Source organism: Cydia splendana, chromosome 19, assembly GCF_910591565.1.
Source record: "Cydia splendana chromosome 19, ilCydSple1.2, whole genome shotgun sequence".
NCBI lineage: Eukaryota > Metazoa > Arthropoda > Insecta > Lepidoptera > Tortricidae > Cydia > Cydia splendana.
The window spans coordinates 12,169,931-12,179,197 of NC_085978.1; the positions used below are offsets into that span (position 1 = coordinate 12,169,931).

General features: G+C 35.9%; 1 long non-coding RNA gene across 2 annotated transcripts; it reads right to left on the reverse strand.

The window, feature by feature from the left end:
* Window positions 1-1,015: 1,015 nt before the first annotated feature.
* On the reverse strand, window positions 1,016-4,547 carry LOC134799800 (uncharacterized). 2 transcript variants are annotated; one of them, XR_010145465.1, is made up of 6 exons: window positions 4,418-4,547; window positions 3,994-4,111; window positions 3,521-3,630; window positions 3,253-3,336; window positions 2,657-2,782; window positions 1,016-1,561 (listed from the first exon to the last, which is right to left on the reverse strand). It is a non-coding gene; the product is annotated as an uncharacterized LOC134799800 (long non-coding RNA). The 2 variants fall into 2 exon arrangements; XR_010145464.1 differs by having other exon boundaries at window positions 3,517-3,630.
* Window positions 4,548-9,267: the final 4,720 nt, after the last annotated feature.

The following is a 9,267-nucleotide window of genomic DNA, read 5'->3' on the forward strand; positions in this document are numbered from 1 at the left end:
TTGATATGGTTGATATATATTTCTCTTTAAGGGTTTAAAAATATGGTTTCTTTATCCTAAAACACGAGTGGTTAAAAGGTAAAGGTTCTTACTATCTTCTTATTTTCTAATTTATATGGGGATCATTAACGGTTTTATGAAATTTTATTTCTATTTCTGGTTTTCTGGTGTAGGGACGAGGTACTGAGTAGTTCAACCTATTTTTCATGGTATTTCATAAACAATACTTAAATATCAAGCTGGGTTTAGGAGTGCAGGCTAGTCTGAGATGGAAGGATCGAAGATTGGTTCTGTTTTAGGGACCCCTTTGGCAGACAAGAGTAGTCCATTGGGAATTTTGAGTGAAATAATGCTCATCTTGATATTTCAGTCTCATAAAACATGTATAGTTAGCAAATAAACTCGGTACTTCGTTTATACATTTAGAGAACTAGGAATTCTGTCTAGATTATCAGCTCTGGGGAATGGGATTAAGGGATTAGCATCCCTAGCTTTTGAATATAAAAAAGATAAGTAATTTCGATGACTGATGAATACTTGGCGCTTCTCTTCGTCGTCATCTAGGTACGCATAGGTTCCGGAGCGTTGGTCATAGCCCGTCTGGCTAAAAAGGTAGGGTAGGTGCTCCGATTAATGTTGTTATCGGACTAAGAGCTCCCAGACCTGCATCGAAATATAGAGGTGGTATTCGTTTAGAAGATGATAGTTAAATATAATTATCCTTAAAATGCTAGGGAGTAAATGAGCTTACCTCAGGAGTGCTGCCTCTATAGTACCCCGGGAGCTTAATAGGCGTAGCAGGATTTTACCAAAAACATTTTTAAATTCATATTATATTTGAATATTTCATCAATAACATTTATACCTCTCCTAGATTCGTTGAATATTCTGTGTCTGTGACTCAATTAAAATAATCATTAAATTATTCTTTAATAACATATCCTCAGTACCATAATCACATAAAACATATCTTCAGTACCACCATAATCATTTGCTTATAATCTAGATAAAATAAAGTAAAATTGGAGTCCAAAATATAGTTGTTACTCATTAAAGAATCTAGGGTATCTCGGTTCACTTCAGAGGGGTCCTAACTACTAGACTAGACGATCACGTGGCCAATTATTAGAATAATTAGGGAATTATGTATTTATATATTTAATTTATAAGGTTTAAGGGTGGAGAGAGTTACATTTTGGTGGCCAAGTGACGCAGGATGTAGTTTACCTGGGTTGCTATGGTTTTTCAAGATATATCTATATAAAAGTAGCCTTTCAGGCTACATTTTGTTGCAAGTGAAAGCGGAGTGTGTACGCTATGTTTTGGACTCTAAGTAAAATATTTGCTATACCTTTTAACTAATAAGACAAAAATTTACTTCATTATTTAATAATTAAGGCCTTAAATACATTTCTTCAGTTTTCAGTCTTGGTTCAGGGTAGTGTTCTTGGAGATACTGCTGTCTAGAAGGTGTTTTTCTTTAATTTTCTTTCAACATTCAGTCATGGTCAGGGACTTTTAGGAACATTTTTCATTTTCTAACTGCTAGTGTATCTTGCATCTGAGAAATAAAAAGAACATACTAATAGTTAAACAAGATTTGCCTTACTCTAAGCATAAATAGGAAATTTACTCGTAGGTTAACGCTTAAGATAAGATAAGACAGGATAGTTTATAGCTAAGTCATATCATGTAAGAGTATTTTAATTTAAATAATGAGGGGGTGAACCTTATTGCATTAGCCACCAGTAGGAAGTGTAATGGACTGATGATGAGCGGCGGGGAACAAAACACTTCATAATTACAAGTGGTCTAAAGGAATGGGGGTGAAGCCCAACTTTCTTATAAGTAGCAACGCAAATGTGACACTAAATTTGATAGCTAGTGTTTAGTTTACAACAGTCAGGATGGATTAAATGGGGGTGAACATTCACAAAAATGTTCCCAGAATTTCTTATAGTTAGGAGCATTGGTTTTCACTTTAACTGCACATAAGTAATATTATTTCATAAATGCTTGTCTTTCATAACACAGTAGTAGGTAAAAGATCATTGTTTCATTAACACATTCATTGCCTCCGACGCACATGTGCGTCCACCGTCATACAAGTTTGTTCCTAGGCCACGCCCCCTGGCAGTGAATGCGTTAATACGAATAGATAAAATAAAAGTAAAATCATTTTGTTGAATACACTTCTTCACTTCAAGTTAGGGTCTGACCAGATTGATCTGACATATCAGGACTATGTGTAGCTAGTAGCTACGATAGTTTATAATAACAGTAACAGGCTCTCATACATTACTGTAGGATAGTGTGGGTATGTATGCCACCGATGTATGAACATTTATCTACATACTCTTCGGTACGGAACCCTAAAAGCCACGACATTTGTCAAGAATGGAGCTGAAATATGTATAGTTTACTGTTTATAGTCATTGCTATTATCGACTAGAGCTTGGCTTCTTAGATATCAAAACTGCTCAAATAATTTCATGAAAATCGATTAAGATATTTAACGTGCTAAGCAGCGCGCATACAAAGTCATAATTAGTAGTATGGAGACATATTATCATAGGTGACTTAGAATTGTAGTACTGTTCTTGCTTGCGTTCGAATTAGTATACAGTTGGTTTAAGTTAGCATATTAAGTACCTACACACAGATAGGAATAACGCAGGGATCATTTTTCCTGTCTAGCAGCCATTGTTTCAGCACAATTCTTGAGATACGGCCATCATACAGGAGTCTTCAAAGTATCTGTAGTGGTAGAGCCCATGGTCATCTGAAATAAAATAGACAAGTATTAGTAGGTTCAGTTGAAATAGAGTACAATAAGTAGCTTTAGATTTTCTTCTCCTTAGAGTCAGTTTCAGTTGGGCAATAAATCAAAATGTTTTTTTAAATCATCCATTTGCGGGGGTGCGTTATTATTTTCGATACAACATAAAAATATATTTAAGCACATCCAATGGAAGTATTAGGATTCATGTAAAAGTAGGCAGGACTAATTTTTTTCAAAATCCAAAAAAGTTTGAGAATCTTTGTCTTACGGGACATATTTCCATAAGCTAGATTAAGTTCATTTAAGTTAAAATAATTAGAATAGGATATGTAAGGCTAAAGAAGGGTTTCATCTCCGCTCTTCCATTGGGAACTCTCCGCTCAGGCTTTTGAAATATTTGAGTCAGCCACAAATCATGAGTGTTTTTTAATTTATAATGAATTTTGTATTTATGTAAAGAAATAAAATACCTGTCATGACTGGAGACAGTCTGTAGATGTATGTTGAAGGCAGGTAAATTATCACTGCGAGGTGATGCCAGTCCTCCGGGAAACCTGGAATTGATAAAGTGTTATAGTTAGCTAAAGTAGAGTATATATAAGAAAACCTAAAATCATAGTTAAGATGAGAAAAAAAATCAGTTCGAATGTTTGAGAATGCTGACCAATTTTCTAAGTTATTTTTCTAGATACATATAAGTCTACAATTGCTTTCTAGTAGCATGAGTGTTATACTTACTTGGAGATTGTCAAAAAACTTGAAAGATCCCATGAAGGTAATAAACAATGTGAATTTGCAGCACTCTACTTAAAGTTTCACTGGCGGCTACCGGCAATCATTTTTGTTTGCTGGAAATTAAAACATATAGTGTAAGATTTATTGCAATAAAAGGAATAATTATGGCAAAGTGGGTTTAGGCCCACATGTTTTATCTAATTTATCGAACAACTGCGGGATCCTTTTTAGAGAAAATACATAATTATTAACAAATTTTCATTAACATGCTAGAAGTCTTGTTTATTTTTAGCTGACATTATCAAATAATTATGGTTTTTATAATATATTGCACTTCCAAATTTAGGAAATTTGTAGTTCAGGAAAAATAGAGTCTTTTCTATTTAGCGTTTTAGAACGGCAACATTTATAAAATTCCCAATACAGTAAGATTGAACCAGAGAGTAAATGTCTAATAGCAGAAATATCATACTTACGTTTTACAGTTGTTTGGATTCATCAAAAATAGCAAAGGAGTCTCCAAAGTGTAATTTCAATTCCTTCTCAGTGATGATTTGTGCATACCATTGTTCACTCTTTAGAGTTGTCAGTTTGCTGAAAGACCAAATATAGTTTGTAAATCTTATTGCAATAGAAAGAGTGTAGTGAAACACTAATACTAGATCAGATAGACAACATAAAATAAAAACCAACATGTCATTTTTATACACTGATCTTAACTTTGGTTGCTTTCAGTTTTCAAAAAGAAATGTGTTTGTTGCTGAACATAGAGTAGAAATAAGACGACACAATAAATTAGATATATCAATTTAAAATCAATTACTTTCCGTTTGCTGATATTCTAGTAAGTTTAACAGCCTTTAACTCTTTTAGCTGTTGAATGAAGGTACAAAACCTTACCTTGTTTTGAGGAAGTTTCCACATTTAAGCCATTTCATGCGCATTATCGACAGCTAGATTCATTTACACATCCTTTGTACACTGGATCGTAGTTAAAAGCACTAGATTCACCCATCATTTGACGAGAAAAGTACAAGATTCCAGGGCGAACATTGGCCATGTAATGTTTCTGAATTCCCACATCATTTGTTTGCTACATATTCTGCGATACGTTATAATATTATGAAAATCATAAGAACGCTCTCAGAGGCAATTTTTGCATTCAGGTTTTCAAATTTGGTCCGTCTGGGTAATTTTGTTGTCGCAATCATCCACGAAACGAACGTCACAGCGAAATAGAGTTTGGTTCTTAGTGGTTGTTGGATGTACGGGTATTTGAATAGTGTAATACCGGTAACTGAGGTAACTTTGAATAATATTTATCATCACAAACAATCATTATAAAGAAAATGAATGTCGTTACAAGAATAAAATACAACAGCCGATTGACACTGACAGCTTGACAGTCGCGGGAGTTGCCATAGACAAATCACTTAAGCAGCGTTCCGATTCAGTCACGAATAGCTTGTGGTTTGAAGCTATTAAATTGATAATTAATTTTTTCTCATTGTATAGATGCGTCTTTATCATTAAATTGATATGATGTGCAAATTAAACACTTGAATAATAAAATATTTCCTTATTCAAAATTAATTACTTACGCCATCTATTGGAAACTTACTTATAAGCAAACAGTAACCGACCAAATTGCGTGGGTTGTGTTTTGTGTGTTGCCGGGGATATAAAAGCGTGTTTTTGATTTCGTCACATTATACTCCCGGGCGCACGCGCACCATGTTGCCAGGGATATTAAAGCGTGTTTTTGATTTCGTCACATTATACTCACGGGCGCACGCGCACCTTTAGAAAAATATATTATCTATGCAAAAAGGCGAGTCTACACTGTCGATATCATGCGGCTTTGGAAAATGTAGGCGCGATGAGTCATCGTCCCATAGAAAGTTTGAATTTCGCGCGTTTTTCTGTTGGCGAACGTGGTTGACCGCCTATAGTTTCAATTCTGACATTTTTTGACAGTTCATACTATTACTTATTCTGTGGTTCAGTATAATATTTTGATTTGCAAAATAAACAAAGCGTGTTTTTACGGATAAATTGTTGTTTTGTGAGAAAGTGTAGTGTTATTTGATTTAAATTACGTTAAAATTAGTATAATTTATGATTATTGATGTGCGCGAGTGACAAGATGTACTAGTTTTAATGAATTTTGTAAGTTAACTCGACTTTCAAAGTGATGAAACTTGAGCAAGATTGTTTACATGATTACAACTACGTGAAAATCTGTGGCATTGCTGAAAATGACAACAAAGACTTGCTACATCTGGCTGACGCGTTCAAGCAACTGCTGGACCAGGCAACCAGAAGATATTCAAGAATATAGGAAGAAGAATCCTTATCAGACTGGAACCCATCAAACTGCATGTTGGCGTGCACTTGGTTTGAATCACGGTTTCCCTGTGCGACAGTAAATACGACGAATGATGTGCAGTTGCTTCAATAAAGGCTCGAGATATAGACGGAGAAGAAGAAAGCAAGGTGTACTTTGGATAATCGCTGACACAACGTCGTATAACTACAATGGAAGATTTATAAAACATTCAAAGAACTCGTCCTCTTTGCAAGTATTTTTGAAGTCAAGATGGACAGGTGATTGCACGGGTCAAGGACGGAGACAAAGGATCTTCTAGGTGCAGGTGATACTGGACAAATTCTCATGGAACTTCTTGAAACTCAGTATGTATTCTTTTCTTTTGTTCTTTTGCCTGCTTTGTTCTAAAGTATATTACCTACCTAACCCTTGTATTATAACTAAGAACAGCTGTAAAAATGAATGCAAAGGTAATGAAACAAATGCATTTGTATTAGGAATACCTAGGTATTTAGTTCTGAAAAATACCTAGATGTCTAAAATAGTATTACGGTTTGGATTTCTTTTTAAATAAGTTAAGTTAAATGGTGTGTGTTTTTTAGTATAAATTACCTGAACTAATTACATTCAAATTGAGTAAGTTCAAGTGTGTGTGTGTGTGTGTGTGTTTTGTGAAACTTCAGAAAGTTTTGACTACTTTAGTAGTAGTAGTAGTAATCACTTTATTGTACACAACACAGGTTTACAAAAATAAATTACAGTAATGGAAGCACAAAGGCGAACTTATCCCTATAAGGGATCTCTTCCAGCTAACCTTCGATTAGATGAGAGGAAAACTCCAGTCAGGTCAGATAGACAAACTTACGGGATGTACAGTAATATTTAGAAAAAGTAAACTAACGTATTGTCAACTCATAAAATACATAAATAATATTATAGAATAAAAATACATAAAATACATACTAGCATACATACATACAATACAATATATATATATATATATATATATATATATATATATATATATATATATATATATATATATACAAGTTTAAAGTAGAAATAAAGGTTTAGTACTTAACCAGATCACGCTGATTGGAAAGCCAAAGCTTCTTCAGATTAGCCTTGAGTGACGCCACAGACTGGGACCGCCTGAGCGACAGGGGCAACTCGTTCCACAACTTCACAGCGCGCACCGTAAAAGAATTTGCATATGTTCGCGTCTTATTAGGCGGAATAGTAAGCGTGAGATTACAGCTAGATCGTAAACGGTGATCACTTCCTTCAGCCAGATAGTTAAATCTTTCCGTTAGGTAAGATGGGGAACGGGGGTTGAAGAGTATATTGAACAGCAACGACACGACATGCACATCTCTGCGTCGGCGGATCGGTAACCACTCGAGCTGGGAGCGAAAGTTGGAGACGTGATCATATTTACGGAGGCCAAATATATACTTGATGCAAACATTTTGTAAACGCTCAAGTTTATCCAGCAATTCCTCATTAAGGTCCAGATACGCAACGTCACCATAGTCCAGAAGAGGGAGCAAGAGAGAACGGGCAAGAGTCAGTTTAGTATGAAGAGGGAGAAAATTCTGCAGCCGTCGAAGAGAGTGGAGGGATCCAAAAACTTTTTTACTCACCTCAGCAACATGGGGAGACCAAGAAAGCGTCTGATCCATGGTGATACCCAAATTTCGGACAGTAGAGGAGAAAGGGATATTAGTCCCATCAAACAAAATGTCGGGTACCACCATGTCCGAAAGCTTGCCTACATAATAAGGACTACCAATGATAATCGCCTGCGACTTCCTAGCATTGATTTTCAAACCAAATTTGCACGCCCAGTCCCGTATGGATTCCAAATCAAGGTTGATTTGAGTAATCAATGAAGAAAGATCATCTATACTGGCCGCTGCATAAATCTGTAGATCGTCTGCGTAAAGATGGTATGATGATGTAAGTGCTTCGGTGATGCCATTAATAAAAATAGAGAAAAGAAGGGGAGAAAGCACTCCTCCTTGTGGGACGCCAGCGGTGAGCTCACACCAGTCGGACAGCTTGTCATCTACTCTGACCCGCTGGCGTCTGCCAGAAAGGTAGCTATGAAACCACGAGAGAGAAGTTTGTGAGATTCTTAGAGTGCTGAGTGTGCCTAGAAGGATGTCAAAGTCTACAGTGTTGAAGGCACTACTAAAATCAAGAAGAACAAGGACAGTTAGCTTTTTGCACTCTATATTGAAGCGAATGTCGTCGGTGACTTTAGCCAAAGCGGTGACTGTGCTATGCCCGGGGCGAAACCCAGATTGGAGAGGGTTAAACAATGAATTTTTATTAAGATGGGATTGCAGGCGACGGTTAACGAAATGTTCAATAATTTTTGATAGTATAGGAAGAATGGAGATAGGACGATATTGGGAGAAAGATGCAGGATTGGAAGTTTTTGGGAGAGGAATGACATGTGCATACTTCCAGGATGCCGGAAACGTGCCACTGGAAAGGGAGAAATTAATAATGTTAGAAATGATAGGAGAAATAAAATCCGCCACGAGCATGAGCATATCTACGCTAAGGTTATCGTCACCGACGGCTTTCGTTTTAATGGCTTTGAGGATTGCTTGTGTCTCTTGTGCAGAAATACAGCCGAGTTCAAAAGGATCTAAGCTGGAGTTGGTTGTAGAAGCTGCAAGAAGTGACAAGGTAGAATGTTTAGTCACATTGGTCGCTGACAACAGGATAATTTCAACAAGTTGTAGACAAGATGGACGCAAGTAGGATCATGTAGCCGGTCTCCTAGTCGCTAGGATGATAAAGTAACAACAATGACTGGATTTTTTGTTGAAAAATACCCTAAGGACTACATAGAATTTCACGCAGTTTTAGAATTAGAAATGCTGACCAAGAAGAGATGTGTAGATGTAGACTTCAAAATTATTGTAATTTTTTTTCTTTACTATTAAACAATCAAAACTTCGTAATTTTCAAACTCTTAAGGTTTTGTTATCTACTAAGGGGTACTCAAAATCAAATGAGTAATTGAGGGTATGTTTTGTGTAAAAACTGTTGTAGTTTTCAAAAACCTGTTATTTTATTTATTTATAGCCTAATTTCAGAATACATTTTTTTTATACTGTATCTACAGTTTTCCTTAATCTATATTCTACGGTAACCGCTTCTGTGTGTCTTTGGGCGAAGGCCTCTCCCAATCTTCTCCACTCTTCTTTATTATGAACTAATCTGGTCCATGTTTTGTGTTTTTGTCTTTCCAGCCATGTCTTCGATTTCATCAGACCATCTTTTGAATTGCCTGCCTCTGTTTCTTTTATGCCCTCTAGGGTGCCAGAGTGTTACAATTTTGCTCCATTAATCTCCTCCTCTAATAGTATGTCCAGCTGTTTTGTTTTGAATATAACATCAGTAC